We start from the raw sequence: 22645 nt of genomic DNA, 5'->3' as shown, positions 1-22645 counted from the left end.
TAGAACAAAGGCACACAAATGTCAAAATCGAGAACAAGAAAACGCTTTGCCACTTCTTAAGGAGAGTGCAGCATCCGAAGTCCACAAAGGTCCTACTTCAGTGTTATCTGTGCTGTTTTATTAGCAACAACAGCAAACACCTTAGATCTGCACAAAAGTACAGGCAGAATTAAGTGAGACAAGAGAACATCGCTATTGCTTCTGATCCAGAGGGCTTTGTCTGACTTTGGAACGAAGACATGGCTGAACTACCCGGAAACATTTCTCATTGCTGGAATGTCCTCTGTTTCAAACTTCCAGCATGTTGGGCTCTGCTGATTCCCTTCAACCCAATAAGGTTTTCTTCCTGAGCTGATGTCTGCTGCACTGAATTTTTTCCTCCACGTTTCTCACGGGTATGGATGACTCTAAGCTCTGTTCCCAAAATCTAGACTTATTAAGGTTATCTGAAAATGAAGTTTATATTTTGACATTTGATTGATGGGAGTTACTATATAATTTCTAGACGTTTACACATATAATATATAAGCAACAATATCAAACATTAAAGATGCGTGTATGTATATATATACACCGTTATCCACGTGATGGGAAGAGCCCCTCCTCATTCTATAAGCAGGGGGTATCTCTCTCTCTCTCTCTTCAGTCACATTTGGAGATTTCAGCCATAGCCTCTGGGCTTAATTGACTTTTCCATGCCCACTTAATAGCTGAAAACGCAGTTTAAGCGTTCACGGGTAACATCTGACCCTTCATATCACTGAGGTCCTTGGAATTTAAGAGTTCTATTTTTCAATAAGGCATATATCACCTCTGGTGAAATTGTTATGACTTGAATGTCAATAATTTTCAAGAAGACAGAATTTTAATCCAAACCAAATGGCATCCCTTTGGGGGAAAAAAAAATGCTTAGCACGGACTGAAATGTACATGTGTTTGGAGGGACGTTGCTCAGCGTGGGGATCTGAGGACAAGGGTGCCTGTTTACAGCGAGTGTAATGTGCTTTCTGTGCTGGAATGCAACTCCTTCAAAACCCCGAACAAAGGAAGCGACTATCAGAAGGGCTCTTCAGCGCCCGCCACAAAGTGGACTCTCTCCAAACGCCAGGAGGAGTCCTGGCCTTGACTGGGGTAAGTGGTTCGAGGCAGAGTTCATGACAAAACACTGGAAGCCCAGGGCGGGGGAGGAGGAGGGGCGTTTACAAAGAGCACAAGAGATTCTTTCCTACTTGCAGGGGTCAGCATTTCATTTTTAGCAATGTATGCAAACATCCTGAGTCACCAGTGAAAATGTAAGACTTTTTACATTATTTGATAAAGGTATGTGCCTGAGGAAGAATCAGTATCATAAGATAAGTGCACTTAAAGCAGAAACATGAAAACTGTTGCCTGAAACGGTATCTGAGAGTGGGAAGAAATGCCACTGAAGTACAAAGTTTCTAGAGATAAATATGAACATGCTGTTGCCTCATCCTTTTAAGTTGGTTTTTAAAATGCAAACATGAAATCACAGCGTCGTTGGAAGTGCATGTGTGTATGGAAAGAAATAGTGTATGTTGGACGACTGTTATAAAAGAAAGACTTTGGTATAAATTATAATCCAGGTAATTGAGAGAACAAAGTTTATTCTTATTTGAAAATGTCCAGACGTGTGGTTTTCAATCAGTAGAGTACACAGACTCATCAACTTTCATCTCCTCTGTAAAATTACCAGGGCCTGCACTGAACCTGTCTGCTCTGTGTGAACTACACACACACACACACACACACACACACACACATCCTGTAGTTCGTTTTTTATATGTTAATTGCTCCTGCAGACTGAGTCCAATGTTCAGAATAATAACTGTAGTTTCTCAACAACAAAGGAAGGAAGGAAGGAAAGAAGGAAGGAGGAAGGAGGAAGGGAGGGAAGGAATGGAGAGAAGGAATGGAGAGAAGGAAGGAAGGGGAAAGGAGGAAAGTCAGAGAGAGAGAAGAAAGGAGGCCGTGAACCTCTATCCCAGTGGTGAATAAATGCATCAGAGGGAATAAACAGGCAGGTGGCACGTCGCGTCTTTACCTGAAACAAGCATCACTGTCAATGTACAAAGAGCTGTAAGTTTCCAATTCAGTTGAAATTTACAGTCATTTTGTGTCTTTAGGTGACATTGCTTAAGTTTTCTGAACCCCACCTATCTGTTTAGAGAACACTGGTCATGCTACTTAGCACACTACCCGTGTTTGTAGACACAGGTGGTGGGCACTTAGGTGTGATTTAATAAATGGTGCAGGTCTTTACCTGGGGGGGGGGTGCAGAGTGCTGATGCTACAGGACTAGCAGAAGAAGAGACAGAGGGAGAGACACAGTGGCAGCTGGGAAGTGACTGTGGAAAGCCTGGGGAGAAGTTACAGTACTGTTAGTATTGGATGATTGATGGAGACTCATTGGAAGGTTCGAAGCCAGGGCGCTGTCTGATAGGAACCAAAAGCAAACACAAAAGATGTGTTAGGATGCTGACCACGAGATACCAAATCTGTTAAGTAGGGTACCTTCATTTACATATTCATAACTTAAATTTCGTTCAGCATTGACATTCTTCGATGAATTTGAAATCTGGGAAGTGTCTGTCGTGATACAAATCGAAGGGGTAGGAGTTCACGTTGTGAGGATGTCTAACACGAGCGGAATTTGCCTCGCGCTGAATTTAGTGTATCAGGTTCAGTCCTTTTTTGCTTGGTTTTCCCCTGTTGCTGAGGGACATGTGTCGAGGGGCGTGCTTTTCTGTTTCTGTGTTTGTCCACATTGTTTACTTTGCTGAATACATGACTTCAGTCGTAAAACTGAAGTTATGAGATTCTGTGGCCCCTTTTCTTGGGGTGGCTAGAGGTGCATCAGTGAAAGGAAACAGGAGAAGACTGGAGCCGGCAGACTGGAGAGAAAGGCTCCTGGTGACCAGTCACGTATGTCCTTCCAAAGAGCTCCGAGCAGGGATGGACGTTTGGGTTGCTTGCACCTTCTGGCTCTTCTGAATGCTGTTGCTGTGAGCGTGGCTGTGTAAATACCTCCCCAGCCCGTGCTTTCGGTTCTTTGCGCGCACCCTCAGGAGTGGAGTTGCTGGGTCATTTGGTAATTCTCATCTTAATTTTCTGAGGAACCACCCTGCTGCTCTCTACAGTGACTATGTCATTTTACATTCCCAACAGCAGCGCACAAGAGCGCGATTTCTCCACGTTCTGACTGACGTATTATTTTCTGGGTTTTCTTTTCTGTTGTTTTTGTTGCTTATTTTCTTTTTAAAATAAGAGCCATCCTCATAGGTGTAAAATGGTATCTCATTGTGGTTTTAATCAGTATTCCTCTCATGATTACTGATGTTGAGTATCTTTTTGTAATATTTAAAAAATCATGCATATGTGAGCAGGGACCCCAAAGAACATATTTGCCTAGGGACCCAAAGACCCAAAGGGTGGCTGTGATGGATTCTGACCCTTGTTTTGTGTAATACTGGCTATGTTTCTAAACATTTTTGTGTCTCAGAATTATTTAGATCGGCTGGATTTTCGTTGTTGGTTAAGTGTTCTGGAGTGCCAACACTGTACAATTCTTGCTTTCTCAAAAACTAGAGCTACGTTTTCCTATAAATAGGACCTAGTATTGGCACATATCTGTTTATACACACACCCCCCCATTCCGCATCTTATAATATTGTAGTGTCTGTGAGCCTCCTGTAACATTGCAACTTGCTACTGATTTTAAGAAAGTTTTAAAATTAGCCGTATTACCATGTCAATATTCTGTATAAAGGAAAATAAAAATCAGAACAGTTAAACATTTTAGTGAAAGAAAGACACTTCTTTTGTAAATCCATGATTGAAAGGAACAGCATTTGGAATATTAAAGTGTCACCACTAAATTACTATTATTTAGCAAATGCGTTATGAGGTGAAGCTTTCTTTCCCATAAAAACAAAATTCTAAAGGTACATATCTATACTAGAAGACTGAAAAAGAGTGTCTCGTTCTGGCATGAAGGGAATGTTTCAGGACAGAGAAGTTTAGAAGTTGAGGCACTTGCCTTAACTGAGTAGGAGGCATGCGTATATGGATGTTGCTTTTATGATATAATTTTTGGGTCCAATTTTATGTATCCTAAGATAACTGAGGAAATGTACATAACAGAGAAATATCAAAGAAAAATGTTATTTATGCTCACACTTTGTTTTATAGCCTCCTGATCTATATGCTTAGTTTTGAGGGTTGGTTTGTTTGTTTGTTTAATACATCGATAACTTATGACAACGCATGCAGATTAGTGGAGTTTTTCCTCTGCATAACCTCCTCCTTCTCTGTGCTGGGAATCCCAGCTGCTTCGGCCTCTGTGAGCTCCTGTGTCTCGCGCAGGAAGCCCCACCCCCTGCCCCCAGCTCAGAGTGTGTTTTCCTTCCCTTTAGCCCAGTTCAGATATTGTCTCCAAAAGAAAGCCAAGAATAGAGGTCACTCATTTGTTTTCTTTCAAGGTTCACAGTCCTGTGCTGTCTGTTGTACAATGGTTAAAAATATTGTTTTCTATATTTGTCCGATCTTTTCAGTTGTTTCAAGCAGGAAATAATTCTTCTGCCAATTCCTCCTTTTGGGGCAGCAGTGAATATCCATGGGTTGCGTTTGATTTAATCTTGGACATTTATGTATTTGTTTATTTATTATTAATTTTTTAACTTCAGAATTTAATACTTGCTTCTTTAACACATTTTATTTTCGTAAAGAATATCCATAATTCTTTGTTTCCTTTCCCCTGGATCTTTCTTTTTTCAATTTTGTTTTTATTTTATGTTCTTCTTAAAACTACTTATTACTTGTTCATAAGGCACACCTACTCTTAGACCTTAACATTGGATCCTGCAGTATCTACCTTTTTTCAGACATTTCCTCTTTCTTGAGTTTTCGACATGGTCTTCTCTTCCCTTCTTTTTCTTCTTCTTCTTTCTTTCTTTTTTTTTTTTTCAGTTTTTATTATAGACTATTTTTTTCCTTAGCGATTTTAGAAAGATGAATATACAGTATATTCAGAGCCTTTGTTTGCCAACCTAGAACATGGATTTTCCTTGGAACAATTCTGATGATCTGACTTCTTTTTGGAACTCTAGAGTAAGCCCACAGTTCAACAAACTGAGCTTCTCAGTCAGTATCCAGTGTCTATACCCACCTCCTAGGGCTGCATGAACTGGGAGCCGCTTTTAGTTTCAAGGTGATCTGATACTTGAAGCAAAGTATGAGTCCTATGTTTACCACTTCAAGGGTTTTTTTCTCTCTCAATCTGCTTATGGGATTTACTGATGGGAATGCCCCATCCCAGGGTAAGTGTAACCCCTTAGTCTTTATCCCTCTGTAATGCTCCAAGACTTACTATTTATTCCTAGGGGAGATGCACGGAAAGACAACTATAATCTGTGGGAATATGTTAGAATACAGCTGCTCCAATTTCTAGTTTTATAATTGTTGTTTTTTGCACCCTGGAGGATGAAACACAAGTTTTTTGGTCTTAGGTTCACTGGCAGTAAAATGTTACTGATCTGCAGATTGTCTTGTTTAAATCTCATTTTGTGACCTAGGTAGTCAATGGGAACTCACAGTCAGCATGTTACACAGAAACTTTCTGGGCTGGTCAGCATCTCATCATGACGTGTATCAGACATGACATGCTAACTGCAGATTGAAAGGAATCACTGAGTATCTACAGATCCAGTATCGAGAACTCAAACTGCAAAATCTTCATCAACTGGTTATTTTTGTTCCCAGTCGCTACCAACACACAGATCAAAAGTCAGAGCTTTGAGTGTTCAGTGTGAAAATCCCTCCTGCAGTTTCTTGTGAATGCCTGGAAATGAGTTTTCTTTTTCAGCTACTGTGGTATTTTGGCTATTGTATAGTTTTCTGCCTCCACAAACGTCTGCCACTCTGTAGACAGCCATCATTTAATTTCACTCGAGTTTTGCATCATCACGCTTTCCCTTTGGATGCACTGAGTGCTCGTTTGGTTATGTGACTGTTTTAGAGATGAGCTTCCCTGCATCAGTAAGAATGAATAATTGTGGAAGTTGCTGTTACACCTGTTGCCCATACATAATAAGTGGCAGTCACGTAAAGGCTACTATTTTCAAATCCAGAAACCTCCAAATGCTAAATTAGATTCAGTTCATGGGGAAATAGTATTTGTGCATATGAAGTATGAAGCAAGTAAACACACTTTAAAGAATATCTTTATTCTGTTTGTTTATTTACTTACTTATTTATTTATTTATTTATTTATTTATTACTTATTAGTTTTCTTTATTAAATTGTATTTTGAAAGATGCCTCTAAGGACTCTAAGTAAATGACTTCTTACATCATTCTATCTTAAACTAGAAAAGCAAATGTAAAGCATTGGATTTCATTTATCTATATTTCCAAAATTAATGAAGAGTTAAATTTTATTTTTCACCCAATCAAGACATATCAGATTAAACCAGCTCTTTCTTCTTTATGCTAATGATACCTAGCATCCAGTAAGATGACACATCACAGGAACAGGATGTTTGAATTCTTAAAGAATTTTACTATGGAATTTCTTGGTATTCAATTTTCTAGATAAAAAGCCTAAAATAATAAGATAATTTCTGCAAAATGTACAAATGCCATTGTGTTCAACTGGCTATGATAAGCAAGGAATGCCACTGTAGCTATAATAAAATTCTATAATTTTTTTCCTCTGTTTGCAGTGAGAGATGCCAGACTGTAGGAGGCTGCTGTGATAGGGAAGTTCTGCAAAGCCCCCTGTGTGGTGACAGACCCAACCTGTCTCTGAACCCACAGGGCTGGGATCAGCCTTATCATTATCCTGGTGGTTTAGGCTGATAGGTCAAACGATTTGCAGCGTTGGCCTCTAATCTGAGGTGGAAACACTTCAAAACAAAGAAAGTCATAATTCCACCTTCCAAGGCCTCTGCCCCTCCGCGTGCCAGTGTCTCTGCAGCTGGGCGGGCAAGCGACCGTGATTAGATGGCAGGGCTCACCTGGCTCCCAGCTAAGGGGGCCGGGATCACGGGCTCAGCTCCTGCAAGGCTGGTTAGTTTCCTATCCCATTTACCAGGAAAAAAGTTAATCATCTCTCTTTCCAGCATAGGCTCAGTAATGTGATCTATGCATCAAGGATGTCATTACATTGGAATCAAACTCAATAAGATGCGTTCTGTTCATACACAGAATAAATACTCTTTGAACCAGTTCTCTCCAGGTACCATAACTGAAGACCATGTGGCTTTAATTAACAGCATAAAACCAGCAAATACCAGGTAGCTGATGTGACTTCCAGTAGTAAGTCTTTAGAATGTTTGAACCAGTAGTAACACAAATTTTGTGATATACTCTCACAGTGACTGCAGTAGCCTGAACATTAGATGTGTCTTTATCGAAGAGAGCTACTGAAGATAAAACGTAATATTTAAAGAAATAAGGTATCGCATCTTATGTTGTTTTGATCATAGCTTTAATATCATTAAATTGTCCTAAGGATAAATAAATATGATGAGAGTTCAGGTAGAATACATAGCAGATGAGGTTCTCTTCACTGGGGACCTTTTGGTAACTTGCTGTTAATTAACATGATGTCACTGAAATTCTATACAACAGATGCATTTATCATTCTTCATTGACATACAATTGGACTGTGGATTGGAGAAAGCAAAGTGTTCTAACCTTCTACTAAGATATTTTAGCCTTTGAAATTGTTCTACTTTAAATCATTTTTAGAAAGACTATTTATTACTGAAAACGAGGCTGGATAGCAGGAAAGTTGGTGACAAGTGAAAAAGCAGACAATTAACGAGGCTTGGGGCAAAAATGGGTAAGATTTGAATAATGTTCAGTGATGGTGTCCACCTCATTTTCACCCCTTAGAACTTGTCCTTGCTTGTGGACCTCTACTCAAGATGCATTTTGAGAAGAATGTTAAAGCATAGTGAATATTTTCCACTCCACGTAGAACGAAGCGTTGGTTACAAAGAACACTCCATGCATTTCTTCATACTTTTGACCAAAATGAGTTAAATCGAATTTAAAAAAAAAAAACAATTTAAAGGCAATATGCCGATTCAATATGACCACATCTGTTCATTTGTAGTCAAATCATAGAAATATACTTTTTTAGATCAGTTAAAAATCAGACATGCCAATCACATGACACATTTGAGTTTCCTCTATGTATAATATTTCAAAAAATATGTGATTGGGGAAAACAAGCTAATCAAACTTGGCTGTCATTCCCTTCAAGAAGCATTAGCTACTGTATGTACATAGGCACCTAGCACCACCCAAAGTACCGTGTACTTTTGCAACTAAGATGCGTGTATCGTAGCATCAGCTATTCAGCGCTGAGAAGCAACGTTGGCAAACTGATAGGCCATCAGCTATAAGACGCACCCCAACTTTACAGACTTTATCATATGAAAAAATGGCTATAAAATTAAATAAAGTGTTTATGATATGCTCATTTATCTTCATCTGTATGCCAATGACCATGGTACAAACCGCCAGACTGTCACCTATGTTTTTAAATAGATGTCCCTCTAATCGAGTCCTATCTCCTTTTTGACTCATTTCCCCGCAATTTATTCTTCTCCCAGGACCCTTGGTGATCTTTGCAAATAGTAAATTCAATTGTGGTGAAGATAATTCTGTAACTTCTCATTGTTCTCATGATACAGTCTTAAAAAGGTGGAATTTCAGGGATCGGATTGCCTCATACTTCTTGTCTTTCAAGAATTTCTTGAAGCTGAAGTTTTTATACCATTACACAAAATAAACTTTGCAAAAATATATTTGACTTTCAGTTATCTTTCTTGAATGTGAGTTATTTGAGAAAATGTTAGAGGGTCAATTGGATTTCCAAAATTGACTATAGTAATAATTTCCAACATAAGGGCCTTTTTGCACGGTCACCTTGAACCTCTACCAAGATGGGGTGTGGATTTCTTCTCTTTTTAATCTTGGCTGCACCTGTCACTTCCTTTGCATTTTGCACAATAATGTGTGGCAGTAGAGAATTCCCCTTTATTTATGTATTTATTATTTTTTTAGTGAAACGTAGTTGACTTACAATATTATGTTAGTTTCAGTTGTACAAGAGTGACCCAAGATTTTTATAGATTGTACTACATTTGTAGTTATTATAAAATATTGGCTATATTCCCTGTGCTGTACAACATATCCCCATAGCTTTTTTATTTTATACATGGTAGTTTGTACCTCTTACAAAGGCATGTTACTAGGCCACAAAAAAGAATGAAATTCTGCCATTTTCACCAACGTGGGTGCACCTGGAGGGTATTATGTTTAGTGAAATGAGTCAGAGAATGACAAATACTCTATATTATCATTTATCTGTGGAAGAAAAAAAATAAAATGAATGACTGTAACGAAACAGAAGAGAAGTCACGTCACTTCCAAGGCTGACATTAGGAGGTGTGCAGAATCCGCTTTCAGGTACCCTGAAGGCCCCTTCTTTGGAAGGCAGCCGTGCTGCTGGGAGGGAGCCCGGGCGGCCGGCGGAGGGTGGGTCATGCCACCTCACCTGCTGGCGGCCCCAGTGAACCCCGAGCACACCTCCAGCAGCGGCTGCCAGCCAAGGAGTCAGGCCATTTTAAAACGTCCGGCCATGGCCAGCCACAGGGGACATCCCGGCGGAAACCACCGCCGAGCCTTGCTGAACTCCTGTCTCAGAATCAGGAGCAGATAAAATGGTTTTCTTCCAGCTTTATTGGTATCAGATTGACATATAACACTATGTAATTTTAAAGTGTACGATGTGTTGATTTGATATATATTTTAATATAACTACCACTGTTTAAGTAAATTTGGGGATAATTTCTTACGAAGCAATAAAGAAGTGAAAGCTAATTCCTATTTGGGAAATTTTCATAACTTGTGAAGAAAAATTAAAAGCTGGGAGTTGGATTTATCACTACAAATTTCTAGGAATAATCATTAAAATATGATAAAAATACGAAACTACTAGAAAAAAGATGGTACTTACTTTTTAAAAACTAATCAATCATTACAGCAATATATTTTCCAATAATTTTTCAAGAAGAAATAATTCTTTATGCATTTGACTTAATTATGCATACATATTTATTGTTTTATATATATTAAATGTATATATAAAGGTATTCCCAATGGTAGCTACTATCAGCCACTTTCTATGGGTGAAAATAAAGGATTTTGAGATTTGCCTCAACTGTGACATTTTGATACAAAGTTGTTTGTTTCAGTTATGAAAACACAGAACCAAAAACCTTTTCCAAGAATTATATTTTGCTGTCCTTAAAATTTAGTACTTCTATACCGGATATGTAGACATAGGGAGGAAGAAAGTCATTTTTGTTTAGTTGATAGTTTTCATCTTTATTTAATTTGGCAGCAAGCTGAATTGACAATGAATTGAATTATGATTCTGTTGTGTTTCTTTTTCACTGAAAAAAACTTAGGATGTTGATTAAAGCAATATGCTTAGAGTGGAGAACTGGCAACGCCAGTGTCCTGTGAATGTCATCGGCAGTGTGACAAACATAGTGAGTATCAGCAGTTCTCTGGGGATTGAGATCCTAAAGTGATTCGTACATACTCTTCACTTACACGTTCACAAAGTAATTATAAGAACAACAATGTGACATTTTTTTCCTTAGACTTCTTAGTTACGTCTCAGCGAATGGACCATCCGGAGTCAATATAAACCTATCTCTGTGACTAATGGGAAAATGATTGGCGAGCATCCGGAAGCGTAACAGAGAGGGTAAGAAGGGGTGCATTTGGCTGATATTCCTCTTCCCTTTTCCAGTTTATTTGCTTGTCATTCCTCTCTCCCATGTAAAAGAGAGAAAACTAAGAAAACCAAAACTAGTTATTCTTGCAAAGTTAGATGCCAAGTTCCCAGGTCCTGGAGAGCACAAGATGAGTTGAGGAGATTTAACCGATGATTTGCAGTTTTAACATCCAGCACTTTTTATTTTAACATCTGACTTTTGAGCTTAATCTCAACATAAAACGCAACTCTGCTGTGAATCAGCCTGTGCCTGGTATGAGCGGCAAGGGATTGCAGTCAGATGGTCTGGGATTTGAGTCAGAGCTCTTCAAATGCCAGTCTTGGGCTTCATAATACCCTCCTCACTTTATAAATGCAGGTCAGGCTATTGTAAGGATTAAATAGAATTCGTGTATATATGTGTGTGACTTCTGGCATGTTATCCGAACTTACTAAAGCGTAGGAATGCAAAACTATATCCATCAACCAGATCTGTTGCGAGGGCGGGGCTAGTGCTCATCCAGAGCTCTGTGAATCTGCGTCTTCTTTGCACGTCTATCTCCTTAGCATCTCTAATCTCCTTCCTTTTACTGGTGTGTCCTGCAGCTCTGAGCTCAAAAGCTGTGATTTAGCAAGAGTAGGAAACAAAACAGTATCCTTTCCCCTAGGCAAGTCACCCCTAGGGTTTCTGCTCTAAGAGGCTCTGAAGGACGTTATCAAGTACAGAGGGAGAGAAAACGGAATCGTGCCGAATATCTTCTAAATTTATTTAAATTGTGACAAGGAAGTTTGGCTTTTTTCAGGAAATTTAGATTAAAGTGTATTATGGAAAGGAAAAATTAACATTAAAATTAAAATCTTTATTTTTATGAATTGTGCTATCTAGTCATAATCTTCATCGAAGGAACCAGGTCAGCAATATAATAACATATTTTTAAAATATTGATGTTAACTAATATTCCAGATGCTGCTGGGAATGTATTAAAGATGGAATTATATAACACATCAGTGGTCTTGGAAGGTTAGAATGCCCTTGGAACTTGCTGAGATTAATACTGATTGGTAATTGGAGAGAAATTCCATACAGTCAGATTAATAGTTCACATTACATCTGTCATATGAGTATAGCCGTAAGTATTAACGGTTCAGAAATTCATCTGATGTAACTTTCAGGTCATTTATCTCAGGAAAAACCCAGTTATGGAGAATGACAGTTTTCCTTACTTAAAAGCAGTTTCAATTGCTACTGAATTAGTTACCATTTTAGGTGTCTAAAATATTACTAGTGGAAATAAATAATAAATGTATTGAATTACCAAAACAAACTGGTATTTAACATATTTTAAATTGTTCAATTGCTGGCAATGCTTATAAAGAAAAATGACACAAAGAAGCATTGTTTGTGAGATACATGATTTTGTATTTTATCTGTGAAATTTAAGAAATTTTAGAAATTCTAATATGAGAACACCTAAAATATTGTATCACATTTAAAACAAAGAAAGATGGAGGTGGGAGGGTATAGCTCAGTGGTAGAACATGTGTTCAGTGTGTGTGTATGTGTATATATATATATATATATATATATGTACATATATATATGGAAAAAGTCTACCAGATAGTTTAGTTTCTAATATTGATGTCATGGTAAATTTTGAAAGAGTGCACAGTATTCTCATATATCTACCAGTCACAAATATTAAGTAATTAGCATGAATCTCTGTGTCATCTTTTCAGTCATCGTTTTACTCCTATAGATCTACACATTTACCTTCAGCCACTCTCCGTCATTGACTTCCATTTATGTGTTTACAGCTTCTGTTGTAAATTGTCATTTGCTTTTATGCTTCCCTGAGATAACATGTATCACACTTTAAAATGAAGCCATTCACTTTGGGATGCGTTGATCAATTTTTTTCTTTGTGTGTCTTATTCACTAATCTGATAAATACTTGCAGTTGTGGATCAGCGTAGGTGATTCTCCTCCCAGGGGAGAGGAGCCTGGCTTCCTAAAGGGGGTGCCCTGACATTCTTCTCATAAGGTGGGCGGTCGTTTGCCAGGCAGACGTGCAGGACGTTATTTATTCTAAGCGGAAGGGGTGATGTGCACAGAGGCAGGGGACATGAAACATCACGGTACTTTCACAGGCTGACAAATGGCGTCTTTTGTCCAGGATACGATCCATCCACCAAGACTGATTAGGACTGTGTGCCTTCTCCTGCTTTGTATTCTGTGGGGAGTTTGATCACGGCTTCCCTAATTTTGTTTTCACCTTAGATATTCAGACCGGAGGGAGATCAGCCTTCCTGTCTACGCTGCTTGTAAAGACTCTTGATTTTTTGGTTGCCCTATCAGTGTGTATGGTTGACTCACGATTAAAATAATGAGCCCATTTTAGGATGTGACAATTCATTAAATATCGTCTTCTGCATTTTTTTCCTATATCATGTTTCTGTGTGGTTTCATTATGCAGGATATCATGTCCGAACAGAATGACTATCGTCAGCTCCAATCCTAATTCAATCTAATTTTCTGACTCCCGCCAGAAGTTTTACAAATGAATAGTTGCTCAGCATGTAAGTGGAGATGAAAGAACTAGTTTCACATTTTCTTCCTTGAAGTACTTTACCTGAGAACAATCTCCTAACAGAAAGAAACAGAATGAAACTATCTTAGGCATTCACCACTTGCTTGAATTTAACAATCTAGCAAAGGAAACCCATTAGGGGAGAGACCATGAGTAGAAAATGATGAATTATTGCATGTTTTCAATCATAATAAGTCACATGTGATATGGAAACTTATATATTTTCCTGAATAAACCCAGGATGAAAAATAAAGGTGAAGCTTCAACTTTCACAATTAATACCACTGGTATGCGTCCAATAAAGGACTGATAAATTAAAAAACAAAACACAAGGGTTACAACCGGAACATCTTTTGTCAAAAAGTGAGTGGGAGAGTGTGAGTGAGCACGTGGCCTGAGACAGGAGAAGGCTGAGGCACAGAGTGGATGAAGAGCTGATTTTGCTCCAAGTAAACGTTGCATCCTGGGTGTGAGTACACAAAACAAACAAACAAACAAACACACCCACAAACCAAAAAGACCAATACAAAACCAAGCAGCATAGCCATTTCCCAAAGATGGTAGTATCAAAATAGAAAATAAAATGAGTGAATCACATAAAAAGAATCAGTGTGAGGAGGTAATGCATCCCAACCAGGATGGAATCCCCAGCCCCTGGTGGTCGGTTCTGGTCCTTGATGCTGGGACCACTGAGTAACTGGTGTCTACCGATCTGTGTATTGATGTGTAAGGGGCATTAAGTCATTCTTAGGCTGAGAATTTATATGTTGCATCAATGTTTGTTGCCTTAATCCTCCCTCCTTTACATCTTGAATCACAAAAGATAGTTTTTGCTTTAGTGTTCCCACTGCTTTTGGTGTATTTTTTACAGCAAACTTCAAGCATCTTAATGAAGGAAAAACAAAAATATCCACAATGTGTCAACGTTCAGTTTATAGAGTGTGTGTAAGTAAATTTCATGCATATATCAAAAGACATATTATAGGAAACATGGATTCTTCAGGTCATTTAGCCTCTCTTACTGCTCAGCAGGCTTCTGGGCTGACAGAGAATTCTCAGAAGAATTGGTGGCTTATGCTGGTATTAAATCAAATCTTTCAGGAACACCTTTTATTATTCTCCCTGATGTAAAGTGTTACTACCATCCTGAATCATTCGAACATTTATTCTCCCTTTTTCTTGCTTTTTATTTTGTTACGATGCTGGTGAGCATTTAAAGGTCCAGCCTATCTCATATACACTGAGATGCTGTTGAGCTTCCAGACAGAGAAACATTTTGGTTCCAATCAATGTGGAGTCCACTCAGGATCACACGCTCAGCCATCCAGGATGGTTGTGTACAAAATCGAGACACGTTTTAATGTTGCAACAATGTATTATAAAAGTTAAATATTCAGAATTTGTATCTAGATAGACAAACTTAAGTAACCAAGAGTCAGGGCTGGCTTTCTCAATCCATCTCTTTATTACGTGGTTGATTTGGGCAAACAAAAATCTTTAATATTTAGTGAGTAGTTAAATGTGCCAGGCACCATTGTAATCATGCGACATTAAATCATTCGTTCATAGTAAGTGAATAGCCATGGTGATAGGCAGTGCTATCGTGCCTATTTTAAACATGGTGGAATTGGGATGCAGAGCTGTGAAGACATTTGCCAGAGATCTGATAGCCAGCAAGCAGTGGCTATTCATTTCAAGCCTGAAGCCCTGTTTCTTAACCATTCTTGTGCTGATTTCTTTGAGCTTCAGTAGTTTCAATTATAAAATAGAGATAGTTCTTTCTCCACAGGACTGTTACAAAGATCAAATCTCCTAATCGCTAAACACATTTCAAAAGAGGTGTTCCCTTTGCCCAAAGATTACACAAAGCTATGCTTTCCCCCAGGCAGAAGAGCCCCCAGATCAAGTACACAGAATAAGGACTGGCTTTCAGGAACCACTCCTCCTTGCCTGGCAAACTCATCTCAGTGCCCAAAGTGCAGGACTCTCATCATGGCTGTGGAAGCATCATTTCTGTTGTAACCCTTACCAGCAACTCTCTGTTTCTTGGAAGCAAAAACAAGACTTCTTTGTCATGGCGTAGAAATGTCTTCCTGATGGGGCCCCCACCCTCTTCCCTTCCTTGCCAATCTCCTTTTGTTGTTCTTCACTCAGTTCATGCTGAATTACTTGTGATTTCTGGATTTGTCCCACCACTGTGTCTGTGATCTTTGGGAAGTCCGCCCCTTCTGTCTGGGGAGACCTCCCCGAGCTGGTTTGCCTAACCAGTTCCAACCGCTTCACCAAGTATCCGACCATCATTTCCAGTGCCTTCTTGGACATCCTGCTGCCACTCAATGCAGTCTTCTTTCATTTGTCCCTAACACTCAGTCTTGCCTTTATTAGCACACATCTTGTGCTGTTCTGCATATACTTATAAACCTGTTTCCCCTTTCAATCACTGAGATTTTTAGCAGAAGATATTTTGGTTCATCCTCTTATCCTCAGCAGAGCTTGCTACACTTAGCAACTGCTTGTTTGGTTGATTTAAATAAAATCCTGCAGCTAATTATAAGAGCTGCATGTTTCCTTCTCAAGACTAAAATAGTAATGGATAAAGCCATTGATAAACAAAACTAAGAGGGTAAATACTATTAGGTTTTACCTACTCTGCTTTATTCAGTATGGTGACTTATATTTAGTTCTATGTATCTTTAATGAGCATATTTCAATTTGTTCGACATTCTATTCCACTCTACTTATCCGCGGGTCATTCTCAGTAATTGGGACTGTAATAATTTAACTTTCTGTCATTTACAGAATGCTTAGAATTTTGATTCACAATAGGAACAGCTCCATACAATGGAACAGACTGACAGAGTTGAATTGGAGCTTTCAGTTCTGATTTGATTGGATTGCCCAGGGTAGAGAAAGAAAGGGAACACCGGACGCAGAGAAGTAAGTATATCATGACAATGACACTTAATAACTTGCCCAAAGATTTAGGTTTCTTTGGATGTTATCTGCATTTCTTTATAGAGCAGGATGAATAAAAATCCCCCAGAGTGAAATTATCTACAGCAAATGTACTATTTCCCCCTTCTGTCTAATAAAGAACATTTGACATTGACTGGGTGCTTCTTTGCATAATAGTTACATCCTAGTTACAGTATAGATTTTCCTTCCACTACAAGGCACAGCTCTTGTGTAAGGAAGGACCTATATACTGTTCATTTTCATTTATTATTTGCACCTAGCATTATATTTGCTTCTAAAAGAAATCTGCTCAATATAATAACAAAAGACAGAACGTGTTAGTCAAGTCATGTGTTTTATGATCTCCATGAAGATACAATAATCAATTTGCAAAACTTTACAAGGACAATGTTCCTAATGACCTAATAAACATTTAAACATGGTAGTCATCAAAATGATTAAATTCATCCTCAATCTCAGTTCTGCACATTCACTCAGTTTCCAGGAGCTTACTGAAAGTCTTCAAAGACTGAGGTTTGAAAATTCTCTCCTTATATTATGCTTTTATTAATAGGATTCCTTTAGTTTGGAAAGTGTCTCCAACCTGTCTGGTATTTTGGACAATGTATGTGTTGAGGGCAAATTTACCTAAATAATACCAAAGAGAAAGAAAGGGCAACCAATTTAAGGGAAAGCTTACGAAAAAAATCTCTTTCTATAAAACTGAATATAAACTTCTCAGAGGATAGTTAATGTGTAATAGGAGAATGTACTTGAATTTGTGCTAATATATCCTATTTAACTATCTCATGTAACTTGAACTTTAGCTTCTTTTTAATTTTTAATGATTCAGAATGCTCAGCAGTAAATATCATAATAATTTTCACTGTAATTGTCAGTAAAATCATCAGCATTGGCTAGTCAGCAGAGTAGGGTAATTGCAATTATGTTCATATTCTTCCATGAATACAAGAAAGTAGACATGAAGAATGTATTTTTGAAGAAGAAATTGAACAGTTCTGAAAGTTTTTGTGTATATCATCTTGGTAGTACCAAATGTGAAAATAAGCACTTCAAAAAGAAGAAATATGACTGAAATTTGCATTTCAGTTAAAAAATTTTTATAGTTTATCAGTGACAAGATGAAGAATTCGATGTGACCAAAACTACATGTTAAAAGTGCATTCATGCAGAGTTTAAATCTTATATTAAAAAAATCAAAACCAGCCGTTTAACAGTGTCAAGTTTTTATCCCACTGCATGTGAATATTGTGTCAAATTTAATTAAATTGTCTTACATCTATTCTAATCTCACAATCTCTGTACTTTAACTGCTGTGGTTAGACCAATAATATTTAATGTGGTTATTGATGTGGTTAGGTTAAATCATACCTTTTTACTAGTTTTTTCATTTGTTTTTTATTTTCTTTTCCTCCTTTATTCTGCCTTCCCTGGTCTTAACTGATATGTATTTTTTTTTTTTAATAATTCTGCTTTAATCTCTATTGACTAATTTTAATACTCTTTTGAAAAATCTATGTAGTGATTGTCCATGGTTTACAATATACGTTTTAAAATATTCTGAATCTAAATTCAAATAATGTTATACACCTTCACATGTAGTGTAAGGGTCTTATAGTGGGATATTCCTCCCTCCCACCTCTTGTGCCACTCTTTGCATATATTTTAGTTTCACATGTACTATAAAAACAATGCTTTGATAAAAATGTGCTTTAAAGAGCAGTTATTTTTTAGAGCAATAAAAATAAGAAAACATGTTTTTTTTAGTCCCTTTTGATGCTCTATTTTTAAATAGGTCAAACCTTCTGAAGATGTCATGTTTCTGCTTCTTGAAGAGAGTCCTTTACCATTTCCTACAGAGTAGGTCTACTGGTAATGAATTTCCTCAGTTTTGTTTGTCTGTAAGAGTCTTTATTTGTCCTTCGTGTTGAAGTCCATTTTCAATGTGTATACGGAATTCTAGGTTAAGAGTTTTGTTTCACTTTTAGCACTTTAAAGACAGATTCCTTAGACTTCTTGCCTGTGTGGCTGCCGGCAAGAAATCTTCCCTGATTCTTATCTTTATCCCTCTGTAGATAAAGCGGTATTTTTCTCTGGCCGCATTCAGATGCTCTCCTGTCTGTGGTTTTCAGCAGTTTGAATGCCTGGGGGTGGGGGTGGGGGTTACTTTTTTGTTTTGCTTTGTTCTGTTTATCAAGTTGGGCGTTCTCCGCGGCCCTTGGGTCTCGGGCATGATGCGTGTCAGCAATTTGTAAAATTCCCGGTTATTGTTTTGTCCAGAGTGTCTTCTGCATCGTGCTCGCTTTCTTCTCCTTCGGAGGCTCCGGCTGCGAACGTGCTAGACTGTCTGATCCTGTCCCGCAGACTTTTAGTCTCTATAATTCCTATTTCTTTCTGTGATGTTGTCCTACAGCTCTTGAATTCTCTGTAAGTTTTATTTCTTTCTGTTTTTCCGTATAAATGTCCATTGGGGGCCATTCTTATTTGCCAATTTTTTAGCTCCCTGATTATTTCCTGGACTACGTTAGATTTAATCAGGAACAAGTTGAAAGAATCACTCACGTCTGTTTGTTTCCTATTAGGACGTCCCTATTTGATCCTTTCTTATAGTTTCCATTTCTTTACTGAAATTACCCCCCTGACCTTGTATGTTGTCCATTAATGCTTTTCACCTTTTATTATATTTCTCCTTAATTCTTTACTTGATGGGTTCAGTATCTGTGTCATATCTGAGTCTGGATGATTGCTTTGAGTCTTCACACTCTGCTTTTTCTTACTTTATGTGTTATATCTCAGATTTTTTTTTGTTGAAAGCTGGATATACTTTGTAGGATTGCAAATAATAAGTCTTATTTTTTCTTTTTCTTTCTTTCTTTTTTTAATGAGTAAATGGGAGCACACATTTCCTTGTCCTAGGCCTTCGGTGTCCATTATGTTTAACTCCAGCCGTAACTTGGGGTGGTGTTGAAGGTGGTCCCCACTTGGATCTCTCTAATCAGCTTTCCATTTTCGCTTTGCTTTTCTCTCCAGGTAATTTGTCACTTGCAGCATTTTTATTTTTGTTTTGGTTCTTTTGGGGGGGTGGTAATTAGGTTTGTTGATTGATTGATTGATTTTTATTGGAGGTACTGGGGACTGAACCCAGGACCTGGTGCATGCCAGGCACACACTCTGCCTCTGAGCTATACGCTCCCCGCTGTTGCAGCGTTTCTAAATCTGTTCCAATGTACTTTCACTCAGTGCTTATTAGTGTGGTGATGGAGGGCAGTGTGTGGTATGCATGTTCTAATGTTCAGTCTTGGCAGACATTGCAAACCTGGGCTGTGGGGGTATGGCTTTTGTGAGTGTTCCTGCTCCCCTGGCGGAGGGGCCTAACTGTATCTAGGTTCAGCATTCTGCGAAGAACCAGGTCAGGTATCTATCAAGTTCCTCATGGAATGTCTAAGGGAACAGACAGTTCTGCCCTTTCTTAGGGCTGGAACTTTTTGTTTGCTTATCTGTTCACTTCTTCCAATCAGTTTGCACCCTCAGGCCACCCTCAGGGTTCTGTTATTTTCTCCCTCTCCCCTCCCCCTCCCCCTCCTCTTTCTCTTCCTTCTGAAGACTAACGCATCTCTCTCACAGAGGAGATAAGGAGGATGGGTTTGTGTGGATTTCAACCATGACTGAAACTTTCTCAGGATCTCCTTCATCAGTTCTTGGAAGAAAAGCTTGCAGAAACATGTGAAACTCCCGTGTTATGGCCCCACGTGCTTTAATTCTCCTCCTAATCCATGCTTGCATTTAGTAATTTGTCAAAAATGTCTAGCTGAGTCCTCTTACCAGCTTATAGGACATTCAGGGGCATCTCTCCATCGGTAACCAAAGTCTCTCGTCCTAGCTCCTTCCTGCTTTATCCTCTCTCTCTTCAGATACTGATTTTACCCTGCAACCTCAGTTCTCTGATTATTTCTAGAAAATTCTTGAATTTGCAGTTGTCCAGATTTTTTTATACTTTAAACTTGAGAGTGAGCTCCAATGTCAGAGCTAAAACCGGAAGTCCTTGATTAATTTTTTCTGTGAGTTCATCAGTTAAAATTGATGATAAATATTTAATAAGCAGGCATTTGGATGTATGTTTTCAAAAAATAAGAGTTTATTATATGACACAATGCTTTCTTTAGGAAGAGCTCCAATAGTCTTATTAGCCAGAACGTTTATAATTTTCCATAACAACTGTGATGTCTCACTGGTTTCTATGTAAATAATTTTATAAATATGAAATTGATTAACTGGCTTTTCTTTTCACATTACTTTTCACATTATTTGATACAAAGCTGACAGTCAAGTCTGTGTTCTAGCTCCTGTTCCCATGTAGGTCACTATCGTTTGCATTCTTAGTGTCATTCCTGGCATCACTTTGTCTCCATCCATGCTTTTACTTCTTCTGTTGCCTTACTTTTATTTCCCTCTATTTTCTTATCCTCCATGGGTAAAAATAGAAAGACAAATTTTAAAAAATAAATATAAAGGAAAGAAAAAAGGGAGGAAGGGAAGAAGAAAAGGGCAAGCATGAGAAATAAAATAGGAAATAAAATGATTTGATTTCAATAAAGGATGTCAACATAAATTGAAAATTTTAGCAGAAACTTGAAAAAGCTTAAAACACCAACAAGGGGCAAAAATTATAAAAAGAGTGTGCACTTTTATTGGTGACTTAAATGTAAAAATCAATATTGTTATCTTTAATAAATTAATGTTATGTCCCAGTCTTCTCTCGGTAATGCAATACCAAATTATGAAGATGTCATATTTGAAAGACTTTGAGATCAAGACTAATGCAATGGTAGGGTTAACAGAAAATAGTTCTGGGAATTTATACGGGAACAGGCTGGGAGTCAGATGACTTTTGTTCCTACTTTTCACCTGTCACTAGCTGCGTGACCTCGGTCAAGTTACTTAATCTTTCTGAGCTTTGTTTTCTTCCTCTTTGGAAGAAGGGATTTAGATCCAATTATCTTTGAGTTTTAAAAATCTATACCTATGACTTTATAGGTAGGTTAAGGTAGGCTGTGTTGGGCATTTAATGCCAAAGCTAAAGATTTTGGACTTGATCCCCTAGTAAGTGGAAGCTCTTTGAAGGTGTCTGAATGAGAGGTTACCGGAAACTTTGAAAGAAGGGGTTAGTTTGGAAGGAGAGTGGTTAGCATGTGGGTGAAGTGGAGCGTGATGGCCTGGACGAGGGGGTGGTGCAGAGGTGTGGTGTGTGTGTGGTGTGGTGATGCAGAGGGCAGATGATGGAGTGCCGATGCAGGACTCAAGTCTCTGTGTTACATTAGAGCTAATACAGGACGAAATGTGAGCAGCAGTGATTCAGGAGAAGGCTCAGGATAGCCAACGCGACGTATGTCCTAGGGATTTAAGAATTTGTTCCAAGACACCATTTCCCTTTCAACAGGCACTTTCCTTTTATTCCTGCTTATAGATTACTGTGTTTATACAATTAAATACCAGAAGTGTTCTTTTCAGTTAATACAATGAAACACTTAATTTTAGGTTTCTGGAGTGATCTCAGTCTTGAATGGTCTACTTTCAGTGTCATTGAGACATCATATGGGAATTCTGGCGTTTGGGAGGAATAGTCAAGACTGTTTTCCAAACTGCCCCCACCCCACAACTGTATCGTATCCCTTATAATAACATTCACATTCACACGCTAGTTGTACCATCCATAACTATCCCTTACTGGCGGATGAGATAGTCTGGATTTCACAAGGATGGTGAGCATAACCCCTAGTTTACTGATGACAAAGAAACCTGGCTGGCACCTGCTGTTACTAGCACCACCTTTAACTTTCAAAGGTGTTCATCTTTTAATAATAAATTCTACACATATCCAATTTTAGAGCAATTCAGTACTAGCTAGACATGAGTATCTGTTTTTTCCTTTCACAGATGCACAGTTTTCTGACACTCTTTTGTATGTATTCCAGGATTGAGAACCGCTAGTCTAGGATATATGCAAACTCTCTTCAGGATACTCTAAGGCATATAAAAAAAATAATACACATGTCACACATCAAATCCTCACCTCACTCCTCCTTCCCCAACACACACAAAGAATCAGAAAACTTGAGTTTTCCCGGAGGACTGATATCAGATATAGGGTGTGGTTGACAGACTAATGTCCCCCCTCCAAAGATATCCGTCTTTGTCCCCAGAACTTGTGAATACATTCTGTTACATGGCAATTAAGGTTGTTAATAAATTGACCTTGAGATGGG

The sequence above is a fragment of the Camelus bactrianus genome, chromosome 14 (assembly GCF_048773025.1).
Source record: "Camelus bactrianus isolate YW-2024 breed Bactrian camel chromosome 14, ASM4877302v1, whole genome shotgun sequence".
NCBI classification, from domain to species: Eukaryota; Metazoa; Chordata; class Mammalia; order Artiodactyla; family Camelidae; genus Camelus; species Camelus bactrianus.
Note: the sequence above shows the minus strand (reverse complement) of the source record.